Source organism: Ranitomeya variabilis, chromosome 3, assembly GCF_051348905.1.
Source record: "Ranitomeya variabilis isolate aRanVar5 chromosome 3, aRanVar5.hap1, whole genome shotgun sequence".
Lineage (NCBI taxonomy): Eukaryota > Metazoa > Chordata > Amphibia > Anura > Dendrobatidae > Ranitomeya > Ranitomeya variabilis.
In genome coordinates this window covers 225,037,953-225,060,749 of record NC_135234.1, presented here as the reverse complement: position 1 = coordinate 225,060,749, position 22,797 = coordinate 225,037,953, and the positions used below count along the sequence as shown (strand labels likewise).

The 22,797-nt window shown below is 42.3% G+C and overlaps 1 long non-coding RNA gene across 1 annotated transcript in view; it reads left to right on the top strand.

Moving 5' to 3' along the window:
• Positions 1 to 6,425: 6,425 nt before the first annotated feature.
• LOC143818095 (uncharacterized) overlaps positions 6,426 to 22,797 on the top strand; it is a 260,058-nt gene continuing 243,686 nt past the window's right edge. The window contains exons 1-2 of the long non-coding RNA XR_013224307.1: positions 6,426 to 6,570; positions 10,168 to 10,253. This is a non-coding gene — a long non-coding RNA (uncharacterized LOC143818095). The remainder of the gene's footprint in view (positions 6,571 to 10,167; positions 10,254 to 22,797) is intronic.

The following is a 22,797-nucleotide window of genomic DNA, read 5'->3' as shown; positions in this document are numbered from 1 at the left end:
ACCCAGTCTTGGACTGGAGAGCTATGTCTGTGTTGAGCTGGGGATGTAAGGGTATTCATGGGGACGTACCTTTGGTTTCTATTTCGTCGTCCATTCCCTCTGAAGTCCCTGAGTTCCTCTCTGATTATCAAGACGTCTTTGACGAACCCAAGCTTGGGTCGTTACCTCCGCACCGTGAGTGCGATTGTGCCATAGATTTGATACCGGGTTGTAAATATCCAAAGGGTCGTTTGTTTAATTTGTCTGTGCCGGAACATGCTGCTATGCGGGAATATATAAAGGAGTCTTTGGAAAAGGGACATATTCGTCCATCTTCTTCTCCCTTGGGAGCTGGGTTTTTCTTTGTCTCAAAAAAAGACGGCTCTTTGAGACCATGTATTGATTATCGGCTTCTGAATAAGATCACTGTTAAGTATCAATACCCATTGCCATTGCTTACTGATTTGTTTGCTCGTATAGAGGGTGCTAAGTGGTTCTCTAAAATTGATCTTCGTGGGGCGTATAATTTGGTGCGGATCAGGCAGGGGGATGAGTGGAAGACCGCATTTAATACGCCCGAGGGCCACTTTGAGTATTTGGTCATGCCTTTTGGTCTTTCTAATGCCCCTTCAGTTTTCCAGTCTTTTATGCATGATATTTTCCGCGATTTTCTGGATAAATTTATGATAATATATCTGGATGATATTCTGATTTTTTCTGATGACTGGGACTCTCATGTCCAGCAGGTCAGGAGAGTTTTTCAGGTTTTGCGGTCTAATTCTTTATGTGTGAAGGGGTCTAAGTGCGTTTTTGGGGTCCAGAAAATTTCCTTTTTGGGGTATATTTTTTCTCCCTCTTCCATTGAGATGGATCCCGTCAAGGTGCAAGCTATTTGTGACTGGACTCAGCCCTCCTCTCTTAAGGGTCTTCAGAGATTTTTGGGCTTTGCCAACTTTTACCGCCGATTTATTGCTGGTTTTTCGGATGTCGTTAAACCACTGACTGATTTGACCAGACAAGGCGCTGATGTTGCTAATTGGTCCCCTCATGCTGTAGAGGCCTTTCAGGAGCTTAAGCGCCGTTTTGCCTCTGCCCCTGTGTTGCGTCAGCCTGATGTGAATCTGCCTTTTCAGGTTGAGGTTGACGCTTCGGAGATCGGAGCTGGGGCAGTGTTGTCGCAGAAAGGTTCCGACTGCTCCGTCATTAGGCCTTGTGCCTTCTTTTCTCGCAAATTTTCGCCCGCAGAGCGGAATTATGATGTTGGGAATCGGGAGCTTTTGGCCATGAAGTGGGCGTTTGAGGAGTGGCGCCATTGGCTCGAGGGGGCTAGGCATCAGGTGGTGGTATTGACTGACCACAAAAATTTGATTTATCTTGAGACTGCCAGACGCCTGAATCCTAGACAGGCGCGCTGGTCTTTATTTTTTTCTCGCTTTAATTTTGTGGTGTCGTACCTACCGGGTTCTAAGAATGTTAAGGCAGATGCCCTTTCTAGGAGTTTTGACCCGGACTCTCCTGGTAATTCTGAACCCACAGGTATCCTTAGGGAGGGAGTAATTTTGTCGGCCGTTTCTCCTGATCTGCGGCGGTCCTTGCAAGAGTTTCAGGCGGATAGACCGGATCGTTGTCCGCCTGATAGACTGTTTGTTCCGGATGATTGGACCAGCAGAGTCATCTCTGAGGTACATTCTTCTGCATTGGCAGGTCATCCCGGAATTTTTGGTACCAGGGATTTGGTGGCAAGATCCTTCTGGTGGCCTTCTCTGTCACGAGATGTGCGAGTCTTTGTGCAGTCATGTGACGTTTGTGCTCGGGCCAAGTCTTGTAGTTCTCGGGCTAGCGGACTGCTGTTGCCCTTGCCTATTCCTAAGAGGCCTTGGACACACATCTCGATGGATTTTATTTCAGATCTGCCTGTTTCCCAGAAGATGTCTGTCATCTGGGTGGTCTGTGACCGTTTCTCTAAAATGGTCCATTTGGTTCCTCTGCCCAAGTTGCCTTCTTCTTCTGAGTTGGTTCCTCTGTTTTTTCAGAATGTTGTCCGATTGCACGGTATTCCTGAGAATATTGTTTCTGACAGAGGTACCCAATTTGTGTCTAGATTTTGGCGGGCATTCTGTGCTAGGATGGGCATAGATTTGTCTTTTTCATCTGCTTTTCACCCTCAGACTAATGGCCAGACCGAGCGGACTAATCAGACCCTTGAGACATATCTGAGGTGTTTTGTCTCTGCTGACCAGGATGATTGGGTTGCTTTTTTGCCATTGGCAGAGTTCGCCCTCAATAATCGGGCCAGTTCTTCCACCTTGGTGTCCCCGTTTTTCTGTAATTCGGGGTTTCACCCTCGATTTTCCTCCGGTCAGGTGGAATCCTCGGATTGTCCTGGAGTGGATGCGGTGGTGGAGAGATTGCATCACATCTGGGGGCAGGTTATGGACAATTTGAAGTTGTCACAGGAGAAGACTCAGCGTTTTGCCAACCGTCATCGTCGTGTTGGTTCTCGGCTTTGTGTTGGAGATTTAGTGTGGTTGTCTTCTCGTTTTGTCCCTATGAGGGTCTCTTCTCCTAAGTTTAAACCTCGGTTCATCGGCCCTTATAGAATATTGGAGATTCTTAATCCTGTTTCTTTCCGTTTGGACCTCCCTGCGTCCTTTTCCATTCATAACGTTTTTCATCGGTCGTTATTGCGCAGGTATGAGGTACCTGTTGTACCTTCTCTTGAGCCTCCTGCTCCGGTGTTGGTTGAGGGTGAGTTGGAGTACGTTGTGGAGAAAATTTTGGACTCTCGTGTTTCCAGACGGAAACTCCAGTATCTGGTCAACTGGAAGGGTTACGGCCAGGAGGATAATTCTTGGGTCAATGCATCTGATGTTCATGCTTCTGATCTTGTTCGTGCCTTCCATAGGGCTCATCCTGGTCGCCCTGGTGGATCTGGTGAGGGTTCGGTGCCCCCTCCTTGAGGGGGGGGTACTGTTGTGAATTTGGATTCTGGGCTCCCCCGGTGGCCGCTTGTGGAATTGGACTTGTCATCCTCTTTCCTGTTTCACCTGATTCCATCAGTAGTGGGTGTCGCTATTTAAGCTCATTTCTCTGGTGGTTTCTTGCCGGTCAACAATGTTATCTGATGCCTCTCAGTGCTTGTTCCTGCTTCTAGACAACTACTGATAAGTTGGACTTTTGTCCATGTTTTGTTTTGCCTATTTGTTCCAGTTCGCAGCTGAAGTTTTGTTACTGTGTCTGGAAAGCTCTCGTCGATCAGGGATTGCTACTCTGGCGTTATGAGTTAATGCCAGAGTTTAAGGTAATCTCTGGATGGTGTTTTGTTAGTATTTTTCTGCTGACCATGAAAGTATACTATCTGTCTTCTGCTATCTAGTAAGCGGACCTCAAATTTGCTAAGACTATTTTCCTGCTGCGTTTGTTGTTTCATCTGAACTCACCGTCATTATATGTGGGGGGCTACTGTCTTCTTTGGAATATTTCTCTAGAGGTGAGCCAGGTCTTATATTTCCCTCTGCTAGCTATTTAGGTCTTAGGCCAGAGCTGGGCATCTAGCTATAAATAGGAAATGCTACCTGGCTATTTCTAGTTGCGCGGCAGGCTTAGTTCATGGTCAGTATAGTTCCATCTTCCGAGAGCTTGTCCCTCTATAGGCTTGCGTTGATCTCTGCCTGCAGAGATCATGACAGTCTATACACTATTTTGGGGTAAAAAAATAAAAAAATACAGGCTACGTATTGAACAGTCTGTTACCTCTGTCAGACTCCTAGTCTATCTGTGATCTCTAGTTACTTTTCAGGCCTGCATTCCACTTTTTGTGCTGTCTGCTACTCTAGGTCTATACACTATTTTGGGGTAAAAAATGAAAAAATACAGGCCACTTATTGAACAGTATGTTATCTCCGTCAGACACCTGGTCTATCTATGCTCTTCAAATAGTTGCTTTTCAGGCCTACATTCCTCTTTTTGGGCTGTCTGCTACCCTAGGTCTATACACTATTTTGGGGTAAAAAATAAAAAAAATACAGGCTACATATTGAACAGTCTGTTATCTCCGTCAGACTCCTAGTCTATCTGTGCTCTACAAATTGTTGCTTTTCATGCCTACAATCCACTTTTTGGGCTGTCTGCTATCCTAGGTCTATACACTATTTTGGGGTAAAAAATTTAAAAATACAGGCCACATTTTGAAGAGTGTGATATCTCCGTCAGACTCCTGGTCTATCTGTGCTCTTCAAATAGTTGATTTTCAGGTCTACATTCCACTTTTTTTTTGCTGCCAGTTACACTAGGTCTACACAGTATTTTGGGGTAAAAAAGAATTTTAAAACTCCAGGCCGCATTTTGAAGAGTGTGATATCTCCGTCAGACTCCTGGTCTGTCTGTGGTAGCGGCCGTAAATCATGCAGCTGAGGCAATGAAAGCTAAATCTCCGAGCAGTTACAAATACTCGGGAAAACCCGAGCAACGAGTACACTTGCTCATCACTAGTTGTGAGGCATGTATTAATTTTTTTAACCTTTTTGATGGCCTGCTATGATCTGGCAATATGGTAGACAATGGGAAGTCATCTTGTTGAATTTGCATCTAGTGAATTAAAAAAAAAAAATCTGCATTCTGGAGAATAAGAATTTTTTTAAAATTTGTGTAGAATCAAATTTTACATACATTTACACTACACTAGCATTAGTTAGTGTACTCCCTCCCCAAAAATAAATAAAAGTTAACAGATATTTTACTTTTGAAACCATAAACACATATGGATATAACAATGCATACAGTATATATAGAGATAGATAGATAGATAGATAGATAGATAGATAGATAGATAGATAGATAGATATATAGATACAGGATAGCAATAATCCCCATGTCATTACCCTTAGACTAAAGAATAAATTATTAATAACTGAATACATACACGATAAATTACATGGACTACAAGTTAATCTGCAAAAATAAATCTTTCTATTGCTGCTTTGATGGTAAAATATAAAAGCCATGGCTCTTGCATTGTGCTGATGAAAAAATAAGAAGGTTCTAAAAGCCCAAAATAGACCAGACCTTAAAGGATTAAATGTCATTTAACATGTTAGGGGTGAACTATCAACTCTATTTTACTTCATGTAGATCAATATCATGTTTTTTTTAACCTGACAGTGACTGGCCACTAGATGGCAAAACTGAACTTTAAACTGTGTAAATTACAGATCATTCACACTTAAAGGAGAAGAGGAATTTGGATTCTGCCCATTAAAGATAACAAAAGATCCTCTGGTAGGCCTGAACTTTATGAGATGAGAAAATATTAAAATATTACTTGGTCCTAAATTGTATTCTTGTACAAATAGAATCAAAATTGTGGGTTACATTGGTACAGTAATGAACGTCTTTTAGTTTGGCTTTGCATGATGGCTAGGGCAGAACTTTAAGGTCCCGAGTCTTTGTGCAAAATGCAGGTACGCACACTCAGCATAAGCCATTTACAATGTTAGTTTTAATTTTTTGTGTGTCACGGGGGCACTTTGGCCTCTGCAAATATTAAGCCTACAGTGTGACTGCCTCCATTACACCAGAGGTAGACATTGAAGAGTAGACTCCATATGAGCTTTCCCCTTTTCTTGCTCAAAGCAGATGTTCTACACAATAGACGAATTTAGATTTTCCTGCACCCAGGTCAGAAATTCAGTTTAGTGTCCACCCCTATATACAGCTTAAGCATTAGGTCAAGCACAATGGACATGTCATGTTCTTTATGCAGGCAAAATGCATTTTTTCATTGATTGATAGACTGTGTTCACATGTGGTAGCTGTTTTGCAATTTTATTTTTTTGCTATGGTAGAATCAAAGTGTGTTTTACTGGAATTTTGGCAAAAAAAAACCATCATCAGCAATACAAACAGTACTAACAAAACCAACTATAGTGGCAGCACTGGCAATATCACCATTACCAAGAATACTGACCTGCAAACCCAAGTATACAGACAATGCTACTAGATCTGCCTGATATATTTTTGCTGAAAACAATAATATCAGCAAGATTAGTGGTATACTATAGTAGGGTTTTCTGGAAGTTTAAGAAATTTACATATAAACAAGCAATGTGAATAAAAAATAACCAATAGTCACCTGTCTAGTCCACTGCCACTCCAACATCAATGCCCTGGTTGTTCATGGTGCAAAACGGCTGGAACCAGTGAAGTTCAATGTCAGCCATGATAGAAGTACATTGTTGAGGATTACCAGAGTATCAGTGCAGGAGGGAGATTCTAAAAGGAGAGTAATAGTCATTTATTTCAGTTGTCGCTTTTCCTATTATTATACTAGCTAGGGAAACCCTTAAAAAGGAGTTACCTTCTTTATCAAATATTTTGCTCTCAAGCTCTGTTACTTGTTAAACAAGCGAGCTTTTTTCCACAGTGATGCAGTCAGTCAATCACGAACTCAGTGGCTCTGACAAAGTAGTTGGCAAGAGTCACTCAGAGCTACAGAGCTCCGTGATGGTCTGCGGCCTCATCAACATGATTTCACCGCTGTAGCCAAACAGAGATCAAGGCAAGAGTGGACCCACAGAACTAGACCTAGAAAACGTAAGTAAAGCTAAATGTGTTTGTTTTTACATCTTCTGTAAATGAGGATGCAGACAGAAGCATTTTGAATGGGTACACCGCCTTTAAACATGGTCAAGGGATGAGTGCACGGTACAGTCTTCTCATTTATCATGCTAAGCTCGTCCCCTTAGGTTGATTGACACATGATCACATAGTAGTAGGCGGCTGTTGTAGGCAGGAGAGAGGAGTGATAGTGTAACCACAATGACACTAGCAGCTCTCTCTCTGTACAAGCAAATACTGTCAGTCAAGCTAAGGAGAAGTGTGCATCATGGTAATCGATGGGTCTCTGGTGCTGCCCTGTTTGGCCGCTGCAGTGACGTCACATCAACAGCGCTTAAGACAATCACTGAGCTCAGCTGCTCTGACAACGTAGATGGCGCAAGCCGCTGAGCTTAAGCTGTTAGAGAGAGGAAGGAAAAAAGGAACCGCTTCATATAAATGCACACCACACAAATAATTTATATATAAAAAGGTAAACTTTAATTAACACATAATTAAAAACCATTAAAATGGCATCATACCATGATCCCCACACATGCCCGCCAAAACCATACAATGTAGACAAATATAGGCGCAATTGTGCAAAATTGCTAAATAACCATAAATAACACAGCACACTAATCAGTGTCCTGTAGGGCACAACGTTAACATGTAAGACCTGAGATAATATAGAGAGTACACCCAGTACCCCCACAGAATAGACACAATTATAGCCAACCGTGGGGCGTGGAATAAGTCTATGCACACTAGAGTGGCGTGTGAAGACAACGGGGTACCTATGCGTCTGGATCCAGACCCAATGATGACAGCAGAAAAGCTGTTACCTCCGTGACAATACCTATATGAAAAAGATGACTACCTGCCTTGGCGCTTTACACCCTCAGTGGGTCTTTTTTCACCACAGCTCCGTGTTCTGTCTGGCCGTACCTGGGACCTGGATACACCTCTCCTCCATGTGGTAGTCATCTTTTTCATATAGGTATTGTCACGGAGGTAACAGCTTTTCTGCTGTCATCATTGGGTCTGGATCCAGACGCATAGGTACCCCGTTGTCTTCACACGCCACTCTAGTGTGCATAGACTTATTCCACGCCCCATGGTTGGCTATAATTGTGTCTATTCTGTGGGGGTACTGGGTGTACTCTCTATATTATCTCAGGTCTTACATGTTAACGTTGTGCCCTACAGGACACTGATTAGTGTGCTGTGTTATTTATGGTTATTTAGCAATTTTGCACAATTGTGCCTATATTTGTCTACATTGTATGGTTTTGGCGGGCATGTGTGGGGATCATGGTATGATGCCATTTTAATGGTTTTTAATTATGTGTTAATTAAAGTTTACCTTTTTATATATAAATTATTTGTGTGGTGTGCATTTATATGAAGCGGTTCCTTTTTTCCTTCCTCTCTCTCATGGTTCCATACTGCTTCTTTTGCACCCCCTATAGATTGTTCCATATTTTATAGTGCGCTGGTATATTGTTATTTACACGAGCTTAAGCTGTTTTCACACTTGCGTGTGGCTGGTCTGTGTATGGCTGCGCACATCCTGAGGAAAGCTCCACCTACACTCCTCCTATGCTCCGCCTACTTCCGCATGCCTTGGGTACGCAGGGACAAGTGTTGTATGGGATGCATCCGCATGCGGTGTTTTGATGTGCCCACCAACCGCAAGGGGACAGATACTGCCTATTCTGCTCATTCTCTGTGCCCTCTCTTTACACATTTCTTACTCTGCATACTTTAAAGCATATTGTGCCCTCTAGCACACGTTATTTCCCCATAGTGCCCAGTTTCTATACTATGCTCCCTCCTCACACTTTTTCCTACTCTCTGTACTGTCCCACTTTACAGTCCCCTCACACTTATCATGCTTCCCTCTATCCATATTGTCCTGTCACACTACTTATACCACAATACAACTTCTTAGTTTCTTCTGCTCCATGGAACACTAATTAGGTCTCCTCATCATGCTACTGCACATCACCTAAATCCTTGATTACCTAGATGCCAGCGCTAAACACCTAATTAACTGCAGAGCTGGCTGTCTTTATAACAATCAATTCGGAGAATGGTAAAATACCACTCTCAGAGGGCAACAAACCACTGCCACCTTGGAAACACCCTAGACCACTGCCTGAGTCAAGGTACAAATCTCAACTAATGGCAAATGTAGCCTGACAGCACCTCACTACAGCACATGCCCCACCTAATCACTTATCAGACACTCAGCTACCTTCAGCAATACTATAGACAATGAATGAAGTAAATTTTGACCATGTGCACCTATGCTCTATTCAAGACAATGCTCTGTAGAACCCAATTACCGGGTTCCAGAGCAATGTTCTTGGGATTAATGTGGATAGGAGATAACTTGCCGTCCTGAGAAAAACCATTTAAGGGCATTCTAATGCTCCCCATAGTAATGTGTTTGGGATAATCCTTTCCCTTCTGACACCATGCATAGATGAACACATGGCACCAAGCAATATATCTTCCCTTGTAGTGCATGGTTCACATCTAGTCCACTGCTGTGGTAAATGAATTTACTATGAATACATTTTGTAAAATATATTTATTCACAATTTGTTAAAAGTTTAATAATAATGATTGTATTAAAAAAAAATTCTAATTTGTTACACAATACAAAAACAATAATGTGAACTACTCTGTGTAACACATCCATATCTGCACATTAAGATAGACCCACTTACCCTGATTCTAATGTAAATTTCAAGTGAGCTGCTTTGTGCATTTAATATTCTATCTGCATCTCTTGTTCCTCTGCCTGAGAACATGAAAGGTTATTTTCGGCATAAAACAAACAAACATATACACTAAAAGCCTCTTGAGTCCAGAAAAACAATAGTCTGCATCCAAAGCAGAATGTATTGTAGTAGTAGAGAATGAAGGCAGCATTTTTTCATCCATCATCACCTGGTAGTATTACTGAAATTTGTATGCGCTTTGGATAAATATGTATATACTATGGTGTAGGCAGAAATTAGGACCAAAAACTTGTTTCAACATATTGAATAAACTTTGTACGGATAACATTTTTCCTTCACACCTTTGACATCTGGAGAGTTAGCTTTTGCCTAATGAGGCTGCATGTTGGCCATTCCTTCCACACTACAGCAAACCAGAGATCCAGTACTTCCAGGTAGGATATACAGCTCTGGCAAATTAAGAGACCACTGCAAAATGTTCAGTTTCTCTGATTTTTCTCTTTATAGGTATATTTTTGAGTTAAATGTAAATTGTTCTTTTATTCTATAAACTTCTGACAACATGTCTCCGAATTTCTAAGCAATTAATTTGATTTTTTTTTTCTGACAAAGAAGGTTTTCAATGGGGTTCAGGTCTGGAGATTGGGCTGCTCATGGCAAAGTTTTGATGTGGTGGTCTCTTAATTCTTGCCAGAGCTGTATATTACTATCTAGGGCTAATTTGATACCGAAGTCTTTAATTTTATCTCTGTGCTCCATTATAGATTTATTAAGATCTACACTATAATGTGTATTTCAAGGGTTTGTGGCAGATTATTATATTAACGTACTTATGACCTAGGTCGCCGATAGAAGATCGATGGGAGTCCAACTTTTGGCACCCACATAGATCAGCTGTTATCTGTTTCAGAGGCCAACTGCAAACAAGTGAGTGGAAGATACGATAAATGATTCCATAGTGATAACAATGTAAAGTAGGAGCCACGCTTTCCCGGCCCTGTACATTTTTTACGCCTTGATGGTATTGGGTAAGTTAACAGTTGTTGGGTGTTGGACCCGAATCAAATCGATATTAATTACCAGAGATGATCTTATCGTTCAACATCTTCAGTGAATTTTTCAAAATTATGTGATTTGAATCAAAAGTACTTCAACTGCGTTGAAAAGATGTGTACAGCACTTTAGATCTTATATGGGTGTTCACCATCCATTTCAAGCTCTAAAAAAATCAATATATCAATATATTCCATTAAAAAAGATACGTGTCAGAAAGGGGAACACAATTAAAGTGTATTTAAGTGGCACTTTGTATTATTAACTCCTAATTTCCATTTTTACGTTTTCTTTTTTTCCTCACTATCTTTCCAGAGCCATAACGTTTTTATATATGTTTTGTCCACATAGACATATAAGGGCTTGTTTTTTGTTGATCTATTTGCACTTTTAAATGACACCATTCATTTTACCTTATAGTGTGCTGGAAAAAGTAAAACAAAATCTTCAATTGGGGAGGATTTTTACAGCTTATGTTGTGTGGTAAAAATGACATTGAAATATAATTTTCCTTATCAGCATGATTGCTGTGATGCCAAACATGTCCAGTTTCTTTTATTGTTTTGGTGGTTGAAAATTTTGGGGGGAGTTTCATCACCATTTTCTGAGTCCCGCAACATTTTGATTTTTCAATTAATGGAGCTGTTTGATTACTTTTTGCGGGGACAGACAAGGTTTTTACTGATGCTATTTTGGGATGGATATGATGTTTTGATGCTTGTTATCACATTTTTTGTGGTATTGCAGCAGCAAAAAAACAGTTAATTGTGATGTTCATTAATTTTTTCCTTTACGGTGTTCACCCATCTGGTTAATTATTTTTATATTTTGATAGATTGGATTTTTCTGAACTTGGCAATACCGCATATATGTATTTTTCATTATCTTTATTTTTAACCCCTTCACCACCTTGGGTTTTTCCGTTTTTGAGTTTCAATTCTGAAGAGTTCATTTGAGTTCATGCCGCCAGGGGGCGCAGCTTCAGTAACGTCACCGCTAGCCATCGAAGCTCCGCTCCCAGCATTTCATTAATTCCCCAGTCATTTACACTAGCTGCATTAGCAGCGTTGCCAGTTGTAAAATGTAAATGCCCCCAGATATGGATTGCTGCGTGGGAATTGACTGTACAGTGGACAGGTATGGGTATATTGTTGGTTTTTTATTTTGACTTTTCTCTAGGAGATTGAGGGCTTCGCTTGGAATGGCAGAAGGAGAAAGATGGAAAAACTGTGTATTTGTTTTATTTCATTAAAATACATTTTTCTTACCGTGTGTGTTTTATTAACCCTTTAACAACTGTGGGATTAGTAATGGATAGGTGTCTTCTTGACACCTCTCCATTACTAAGCCGGCTTAATGTCGCCTTACAATAGGAAGGTGACATTAACCCCACATTACCCCATATGCCAATGCTACAGGGCAGTGGGAAGAACCGGGCAAAGCTCCACAATTGGCGCATCTAATAGATGCACCTTTTCTGGTCAGCTGCGGGCTGCTGTTTTTAGGCTAGGGGGGGCCCATATCCATGGCCCCTTACCAGCCTGAAAATAGCAGCCCGCACATGTGAGTTTTGCAGGGTCAGTTTTAAAATATAGGGGGGACCCCATGTCGGATTTTCTTTCATTTATTCTCTCTGGCTCGCGCTTACTGTATCGCTGCTTCCTGGCGGCTGTCCGTGTGTTCCTGATGCGGCACACGGCTGCCGCACATGTGCCACACGGATGTGCCACGTGAGCACATGGACACGGATAACTCCGGTACCGGAATTATCTGGACGTGTGAAACCACCCTTACAGAATTTCCTGAGGCTTATGTTTAGTGGGGCTTGGTGCACTTGGAGATAATAGAGGTATTATTATTATTTATTATTATAGTGCCATTTATTTCATGGCACTTTTCATGTGAGGAGGGGTATGCATAATAAAAACAAGTACAATAATCTTGAACAATACAAGTCACAACTGGTACAGGAGGAGAGAGGACCCTGCCTGTGAGGGCTCACAATCTACAAGGGATGGGTGAGAATACAGTAGGCGAGGGTGGAGCTGGTCATGCAGCGGTTTGTTCGATCGTTGGTTATTGCAGGTTGTAGGCTTGTCGGAAGAGGTAGGTCTTCAGGTTCTTTTTGAAGGTTTTGATGGTAGGCGAGAGTCTGATATGTTGTGGTAGAGGGTTCCAGAGTAGGGGTGAAGCGCGAGAGCAATCTTGTATATGATTGTGGGAAGAGGAGTTAAGAGGGGAGTAGAGAAGGAGATCTTGTGAGGATAGGAGGTTGCGTGCTGGTAAGTACCGGGAGACGAGGTCACAGATGTATGGAGGAGACCGGTTTGTCATGGTTAGGGTTTTGTACTGGAGTATCTGGGCAATGGGGAGCCAGTGAAGGGATTGACAGAGGGGAGAGGCCGGGGAATAGCGGGGGGACAGGTGGATTAGTCGGGCAGCAGAGTTTAGAATAGATTGGAGGGGTGCGAGAGTGTTTGAGAGGAGGCCACAGAGTAGGAGGTTGCAGTAGTCAAGGTGAGAAATGATGAGGGCATGGACTAGGGTTTTTGTAGATTCTTGGTTGAGGAATGTACGGATCCGTGAAGTATTTTTGAGTTGAAGTCGTCAGGAAGTGGAGAGGGCTTGGATATGTGGTTTGAAGGAGAGATCAGTGTCAAGGATTACCCTGAGGCAGCGAGCTTGTGGGACTGGGGAGAGTTGGCAGCCATTTACTGTAGTGGATAGGTTCGTTGGGGGGCTCTCGTGAGATGGGTGAAAGATGATGAATTCTGCTTTGTCCATGTTAAGCTTCAGAAATCTAGAGGAGAAGAAGGATGAAATAGTGGACAGACATTGAGGGATTCTGGTTAGTAGGGAGGTGATATCTGGTCCGGAGATGTAGATCTGTGTGTCATCAGCATAGAGGTGATACTGAAAGCCGTGAGATTCTATGAGCTGTTCCAGGCCAAAGGTGTAAATGCAGAAGAGCAGGGACCCTAGGACTGAACCTTGCGGGACTCCGACAGATAGGGGGTGAGGTGAGGAGGTGGTGCGTGAGTGGGAGACGCTGAATGTCCGGTCTGTTAAGTATGACGAGATCCAGGATAGGGCCAAGTCTGTGATGCCAAGGGATGAGAGGGTCTGTAGTAATAGGGAATGGTACACTGTTTCAAAGGCAGAGGACAGGTCCAGGAGGAGGAGGGCAGAGTAGTGTCGCTTGCTCTTGGCAGTTAATAGGTCATTGGTGACTTTAAGGTACCAGACAATGTACGGACAGTGCATATATATAAGCACTAGGGTTGAGCGAAACGGGTCAGCCATTTTCAGAAGTCGCCGACTTTTGGCAAAGTCGGGTTTCATGAAACCCGACCCGACCCCTGTGTGGGGTCGGCCATGAGGTCGGCAATCTTCTGAATCTGGCATCGGAATTCCAATACCGAGTTCCGATATGTTTGCGATATCGGAAATCAGTATCGGAATCCACATTTAAGTGTAAAATAAAGAATTAAAATAAAAAATATTGATATACTCACCTCTCCGGAGGCCCCTGGACATCGCCGCTGGTAACCGGCAGCCTTATTTGCTTAAAATGAGCACGTTTACGGCCTTCCATGACGTCACGGCTTCTGATTGGTCGTGTGCCGCTCATGTGACTGCCACGCGACCAATCACAAGCCGTGACGTAATTCTCAGGTCCTAAATTCCTAGAATGTTGCCATTTTGGATTGTTGACACAGAGTATTTACACCAACTCATTGTCGCAGCCGTCTCATGGTACTTGGTTACCAACCCACTTTTTCTCCCAGTGTGGTGCCCCAGCATGTACCAGCATATATCCAGGAGCATCAACTGTGCCCTTACCAGTGCACTAACTGGGATTGTCCACTTAACAACCAATAAGTGGACAAGCGTTTGTGGCCATGGACATTACATTTCCCTGACAGCACACTGGATGAACATTGTGGAAACTGGGGCCGAGTCCCACACTGGCATGGCACATGTGCTCCGACGCAGAGGATTGCTGGCCCTATTTCAATTAGGGTTTCCTCCATGTCCTACAGTAGTACTGCCCCCTAGTGCTCATTCGCATCCTCCATCTCTGATGTGCTATATCAGAACACATTGTCCACATCAGCAGGAAGATGGAAGCTCTACAGCACTGCTTCAGAGAAGCGACAACTGGCTCTACTGAGACTAATTTGTCTAGGAGACAAACCACACACCACGGCAGAGTTGCTTAAATGAATAACAGACCAGTCAGATGTATGGTTTTTGCCGCTGAACACCCAACCAGACATGGTCTTATTTGCTAATGAATGTAACCTGGTGGTGGCTGTGAAGCTTGGAAAGCTCACACACATACCAAGCTTGGCACATGTGCTTAACTTGGTAGTTCAGAAGTTTCTGGAAACATACCCTGATTTGCCATAGCTTCTGGCCAAGGTACGCTGCGTCAGCTCCTATTTCCAGTTGCCGCCACTCTGGCAGTGTTGCAGCAGCGCATGCATGTGCCAGCTCATTGACAGGCGTACTTTGTCACCATGCCCTTGAACTCCACACTGCACATGCTGGAAATGCAGAAGAGGCCAGCAGTTGAGTACCAGCTCCAACATGCCCATCGGTATTCTGGTCAGCCTCTGCATATAACAACTAAAAAGTGGGCGTGGATGTCTGTTATATGTTTGGCTCTCCAAGACTGTGAGGACTCCACAAAGATGGTAAGTGGAAATGACGCCATAGTTAGTGCAACTATCCCTCTTCTGTACCTACTTAAAAAGTTGCTGCTCACAATAAAACATGAAGCTTTGCTTGCAAACCAGGTGGGGATTTAGGAAGACATAACACAGAGATATTCTAACCATCCCAGCCTCATCTCAGCTGCTCAGTGTGGATTGGCTATCAATAAGGAGGTGGACGATAAAGAGCAGGAAAAGAAGGAACAGGAGCTGGTGACTAGCGCAACAGAGGCTAGTTGCTACACAACCTTCATCCCATCTCTCCTATGTGGATGGGCTGAAAATGGACATGAGGAGGAGATGGAGAGTCATCATGGTGGAGACAAGGAAGTGTTGGCTGTATGGAGCTTGGCACATATTGCCAACTTTATGTATTGCCTTTCCCGTGACACTCGCGTTACATTCATCTTGATCAAAAGAGAGTACTGTTTGTTTACCCTGCTAGACTAATGCTACAAGGAGAACTTTGTATCTCTTCTTCTTGAGGTGGAGAGGTCTTCTAAAATTGTGCTATACCAGAAGGCAAATTTAGAAAATATGTTGAAAAATTTCCCATTAGACAACGCTAGCGGCAGGGGGCAAGCTTCTTTGGCCAAACAAAGAGGAGAGGCCATGGAGACACACATCACAGCCAGGAGTACATTATTATTATTATTTTTATTACTTATTTATAGAGCACCATTGATTCCATGGTACTGTACATGAGAAGGTGTGGGCTAATTTCATGACACCAGCACTGCGTCAAGACCCTAATGACTGGGTATTTTTGACAAGGAGGGAAAAGTTTTTAAAGAAGGTCAAGCAATACCTGGACAACCAAACCAGCGTGTTCCCTACTTCTTGTGTGACATTCAACTATTGAGCCTCAAAGCTAGACACCTGGCACGAACTGTTCCTCTATGCCTTGGAGGTGTTGTACTGCCCTGCTGTAAGTGTCTTTTCTGAGCAGGTTTTGACCCACCGAGGGGGTCATAACAGACAGGAGCTTTTGCCTATCAACTGAGAATGCTGATAGGTTCACTCTCATAAAAATGAACAAAACCTTGATTAGCTCACATTTTTCCACACCACGATGTAACAGCAGCACATAAAGTGTTTTTAATATTATATTCAATATTTGAAGGAGGCCAGTCAGTTGTTGTTTTTCAGGGGTCTAAGGATGACCCTCCTTATAATTTTGCCTGGCTTTGCACTTTCTGCAAAGCATTTTGGACTGTATAAGTACATTAACTACACTTTTAACATTTTTACGTGCTAGGTTTTTTTATGAATTTGATGAGTCATCCATTGCAGTGGTATGTAGAACTCACAAAAAGCATTGAAAAATATTTTTGGATTAGATTACTCATCCATAGATTATGTGCCTTCTGTCACATTTTGCTTGTATATAATGCAAAAAAACTTTAGAAGTTTGGCTTGGTTACATTTCTTACATACACTCTATTCTATGGTTTGGGTTACATTTCTATGATATATAACACTCCCAAAAAATGTTAAAAAATATAGAAGAGTTACATTTCTCACAAAAACACTATTTTGTGTCCTGTGGTACATTTTTGTGACATAGAACACTAAAAAAGCATTAAAAAGGTTTGCTGTGTTAAATTTCTCACCCATGCACTATTCCATCTTCTGGGATACATTTCATCGTTGTATAACCCTCAAAAAACGTGTCCACAAATTTATACGGATTATATTGCCCATCCATACAGTAGTGTTCTTGGGTACATTTTGCTGGTATATATAGCCATCAAAAAACTTTCAAAAAAAATTATTGGTATTATATTGCTCATCCATAGGATATTATGCTTTCTTGGATGCATTTCGGTGGTACCTAACCTTCCAAAAAATTGTTCACAATTTTTCCAGTATGTTTCTCTTCCATAGAGTATTACATGTTCTTGAGAAGATTTTAGTGGTATCTAGCCCTCCAAAAACTGGGTCAAAAATGTGTCGATATTACAGTATATTGCTAATTCACACAGTTATAATGTGTTCTTGGGAACAGTTTGTTGCTATAAAAGCCTATAAAAAATTTGACACATTTTTTAAGTATTGCATTGCTCATCCACACAGTATAACATGTTCTTAGGTACATTTCATTACAATAAAAGCCTCTATAAACATAGTAAAAATTAATCGGTAATATATTGCTCATCCACATAGTATAACGTGTTCTTGGGTACATTTGTTGCTGTAATGGTCTCCAAAAACTTGTTAAAAAAATGTATTGGTATTATATTGTTCATTCCTAGGGTATTATATCTTCTTTGGTTTATTTCATTTCTATATAACCCGCAAAAATGTTGTTCAAAAATTTATCGGTATTATATTGCTAATCCATAAGGTATTATGTGTTCTTGGGTACATTTCGTTGGTATAACCCTCAAAAAAGTTCTTCACAATTTTATCAGTATTATATTGCTCACCCTTAGACTATTCTGTGGTCTGGAGTAATTTCCTTGATATATAACCCTCAAAAATTGCATAGCCTTTATGAGTCTAGGAGTACCAATACATGACAATTTGAACAGAACGTGTACTAGGCCCTCCTTTATGTCTAATACAGAGTGTATCTGAATCCCTCTGAGTCAATAATTTTTGGCAGTTTTTGCTTCTTTCATACAGTAAACTAAATTTTCCTATTTTTCAATAAAAAATAATTTTGGTTTACTTAAATTATAATTTTTTAAAAATCCTTTTACATTTTTGCCTTATATGCAAGTCATTATACAGGAAAAATTGTTTCTTATCATTTTTTTTCCTGTAAAATTAAATTTCTCATTGGTTTGGAATGTTTTATTGTCACTCTTTAAAGCGGAGTCAAAGAGCCCAGCAAACAGGCTCCCCATGCATGTGTCGTGTCTGTCGCACAGCCACAACACATGCAGCTGCAGAGCCAAACAACTGATCAGTCAGAGCGATCCAGGAAGCCAGGTTCCCACTGCAGCTTATTCGGTAAGCGCTATAGCTTGCCGAATAAGCCCTTACCTGATCAAATTCGCTCATCTCTACTCAGCAGCGATCTGGGAGTCAGAGATGCTTCCAGGGGCTTTCCCTATGCTATTCTCCTTCCATTCAGCACTTTTTCCATCCATTTGAACTTTTTCACTGCCCTCCATATCTCTTTGTAGGGTCTGCCTGAAAAAAGCTCTGCTTTCCAATTGCCTCAAAAAGAGTATTATGAATAACTCAATTTGAGTAACAAACACCTGAGCATTTTAGTGATCGCTCATTATTATAAGGCACAAAAAAGGCTAACTAACAATGTGTAAGGAGGTGGCGGGGACCCTCACGTGCCTTCTCTCCCCTGGATGCTGTTTGCACGGTTACATGCGGCACCTCATTGTTATTGATGTGATATGTAATGTTTTTATACTGTGATGTTATGTACTGTATGTAGGATTAGGGGTAGAATAGGATCTTAGGTAGTATAAAACAACAGTGTGGTAGAATAGAGGGGGACACATTAGTGATAGAGGACAGCATAGAATACAGTAGGAGATAGGCAGCACAGAGGTTAAGTAAATGGGAGGAACAGCATAGAGCAGGTAAGTGTAATCAGGATACTTCCTGATTTGAGTCAGAAGCCCAGGCAGCCTGCCCAAATGCAGGTTGTGTGAGCAGTAGTGGAGCAGAGTATTACAGGCCGTGGGGATAAAGCTGTTGTTGCAGTAAGGGGCTCCAGGCAGAGAACAGTGCCGATGGGCACCAGCTCGACAGGAGCATCCCCAAGCAGGATCCAGGGTCTGTGACTGGGGTGGGAACAGCTAAGATAGTGTTCCTGTCACCTCTCCTCACTGGAGCCAGACAAGGGTCTGACAGGGAGCTGGTGACATGGAAGGCACAGATGGGACATGGACTGTGCAAAGAAGCTGTCTGGATGGCAGGGAAAATGACGGCACAGGCAGAACAGAGTTTGACCAGAGATATGGCAGTGAATGACAGGAAGAAAGAGAAAGAAATTACAGAAAGAATAGAGTCTGCCCAGAAGGCAGGGAAAGTGCAGGATATGTGGCTCTGTGTGAATTGTGTTGTCAATCTGATGAAAGCACTGCTGTCCAGCAAAGTTGAGTTGTTTGAAAAGACTTGTGACTCTGAACCATTTTTGTGAAGCTGTAGTGACAGCACCTGAGAAGAACCTGGCAGTGACAGTAAGTGTTTTGCAGTGCACACTGTACACAAAGCAAGAGATACATTACATTTCATCTGTGGGGCGACAGGGTGTGGGAACCATACAGCCAGTTGCCATTATCACCCTGGCCACCTTATAAATGCAATGGGGGAGGGGAGGAAAAGTACAGAAAGCATTATATGAGGATGATGATGAGTTTGATTATAGCAAAAATCACTACATGGGGGTGTGGATTGGTTACTTTAAAATGAGTATCACAAGGATAAAGTATACAGCTTGAGACTCATATTGGCTCTACTTTTAATGCTGATTAGTGATGAGCGAGCATGCTCTCCACTACTCCATACTCGCCCGAATATCACTGTACTCGGTGTACGCAGTGAGCACCGAGCATTTCCGGGATTAGATAGAGATAGAGTCAAATTTGTTCTTTTATTAGTTAGTGTCTGTCTAGTATTGTTCAAGCCACAAATCCTAGTAAGCCAACAGTCCTTTTTAAGGCTAGTTTGGGGGTATATAGATTGCAGTGCAAGGTAGGCAGGGGTGTCTATGTGCGCATATCCACATCATTGCAAGGCATGCAGGCACTGTATGTGAGTATATAGATCTCACTGCATACATCAAAAGGCTCCATTACTGTCTGCTGCATATTATATATATATATACCTAGCTGCAGGTATCCGTGGCTAGGATTTTTTTTTTTGCACCATATACCTGCTAATTTTATTACAAAGCAACCCATAGCCCCCTTTTTTCCACATTTATTTGCTTGGTCACACTGCAGACTACAGCCAGGTCATTTTAATACAAGAGTATGAAAATCTAACAATTTAAAACAGGTTTTTTTGTCACAGACATCAGATGTGAGTGCGCAGAAAATTCTGGCCTTTTTTTGGTACTATAGTATTTTTTGGAGTGCTTTACAACATTTTTGGACACCATTTTGCTGACCAAAAATCTTTAGCTGGCCCAAACATATTTAGCTACAGTTCTTAGATTTATCACTGTGATTTGTACGCCACACGCATCGCATATCATTGCGCTAAATATTTTACAATTTTAGTACTCCAATTTTTTTAAAGTGTCATAGCCTACATATTGACACAATTTTGGTGGGCCCAAAAAAATCAAGGCCACATTTTGATCAGTCTGTTTTCTCTGTCCGACGCCTGGTCTATCTGTGCTGTACAAATACTTGCTTTTCAGGCATACATTCCACTTTTTTGTCTGTCTACTACTCTTGGTCTACACAGTATCTTTGGGTACAAACTTTAAAAAAAAGCTACAGGCCACATATTACAACAGTCTGTTATCTCTGTCCTACACCTGGTCTATCTGTGCTGTTCAAATACTTGCTTTTCTGGCATACATGCCACTTTTTTGTCTGTCTGCTACCCTAGGTCTATACAGTATTTTGGGGTAAAAAAAATTTAAAACTCCAGGCACATATATAAGTCTGTTATCTCAGTCAGATGCCTCGTCTATCTGTACTGTACAAATACTTGCTTTTCAGTCATACAATCCACTTTTTTGTCTGTCTGCTACCCTAGGTCTATACAGTATTTTGGGGTTAACAAAATTTAAAAAAAACTCCAGGCCACATATTGAAGCAGTCTGTCAACTTAGTCAGATGCCCGGTCTATCTGTGGTCTCCAAACACTTGATTTTCAGGCATACATTTCACTTTTTTGGCAATGTGTTAGGCTTCTTTTTGACAGTAATTTTCTTTTCAAAAAATAAAAAAGGCCACATATTGAACATTGTGGTTTGTCTGTCAGATGCCTCCTTTATCTGTGGGTAGTGTTGAGCATTCCGATACCACAAGTATCGGGTATCGGCCGATACTTGCGGTATCGGAATTCCGATACCGAGATCTGATACTTTTGTGATATCGGGAATCGGTATCGGGATTAATATCAATGTGTAAAAGAAAGAATTAAAATAAAAAATAGGGATACACTCACCTCTCCGGCGGCCCCTGGACTTTACCGCCGTAACCGGGAGCCGTTGTACCTAAGAATGCGCGCTTGAAGGGCCTTAGATGACGTCACGGCGCTCTGGTCCGTAGCGGTCGCGTGACCGCTACGCGACCAATCACAAAGCCGTGACTTCACCTAAGGTCTTTCAAGCGCTTGAAAGATGTTAGGTGATGTCACGGCTTTGTGATTGGTCGCGTAGCGGTCACGCGACCGCTACGCGACCAACCAGAAGCTGCGGACGTCTTCTAAGGTATTTCAAGCGCTTGAAAGACCTTAGGTGACGTCACGGCTTTGTGATTGGTCGCGTAGCGGTCACGCGACTGCTACGGACCAATCAGAGCGCCGTGACGTCATCTAAGGCCCTTCAAGCGTGCATTCTTAGGTACAACGGCTCCCGGTTACGGCGGTAAAGTCCAGGGCGCGTCAGAGGGTGAGTATATCCCTATTTTTTATTTTAATTCTTTCTTTTACACATTGACATGGATCCCAGGGCCTGAAGGAGAGTTTCCTCTCCTTCAGACCCTGGGAACCATACAGGATACCGTCCGATACTTGGTGTCCCATTGACTTGTATTGGTATCGGGTATCGGTATCGGATTAGATCCGATACTTTGCCGGTATCGGCCGATACTTTCCGATACCGATACTTTCAAGTATCGGACGATATCGCTCAACACTATCTGTGGGTTAAAAATTGTTGCATTTGAGTGCTCCTTTGAACTGATTTTGGTGTGTCTTGCCCTAGCTATTAATAAAATTTGTTAAAAACATAATTAAAAAAATTACCAACATTTCATTGAATTCAAAGTGTGTTTTTTCGGCACACTGATCACATATAAGTTTTCTCAAAATTAATCCATTTGTATTGAACTTTTAAAATATTTCAGTAGTACATTTAAAATGGGAAAGGCAAGGGGCAAGTGAACGTGATGCTTATGGTGCATGCAGAGGATGAGGCCATGGCCAAGCTGTAAGTGGGCCACAACAAAGACCCGCATCTTCTCGCTCGACCTTGCTGCGGATAATGCTTCCAGTCACTTTGCCACCACCACGTCTTCCACACGGTCAAGTTTGAGTAGCTGTAAGTCTGGACCGCATATTACTCACCCTTATCCTCCTTTCTCTCACCATGTCGAGTGCCCTGAGACAACTGATCCCACACTTGGACACTCCAAAGAGCTGTTCACTTTTCCCTTTAAAGATTCCAAACTCTCGGCTGGTCAACTTGAAGTCAGGCAAGATGAGATCGCATGTAGTGATGCCCAACGATTTGAGCAACCACGGTCACATAAAGGCGATGGTGTGAAAGTGTCACAAGAGGTGGACGATGATGAGACACAATTGCCAGAAAGTCAGGAGGATGAGCAGGGTGCGGATGTGGAAGATTAGATGGTGGATGACATAGTAAATGACCCAACCTGACAGGAGGACATGCAGAATGAGGACAACAGCACACATGGGGAATGAGACATAGAACCCCATCAGGCAGGAAGAAGCAGTGTTGTGGCCGCAGACAGAAGGCATGCATTCATTCCCCGTAACACCAACATGACTGAAGTTGCCTTTCCAACTGTTAGATCTTCATG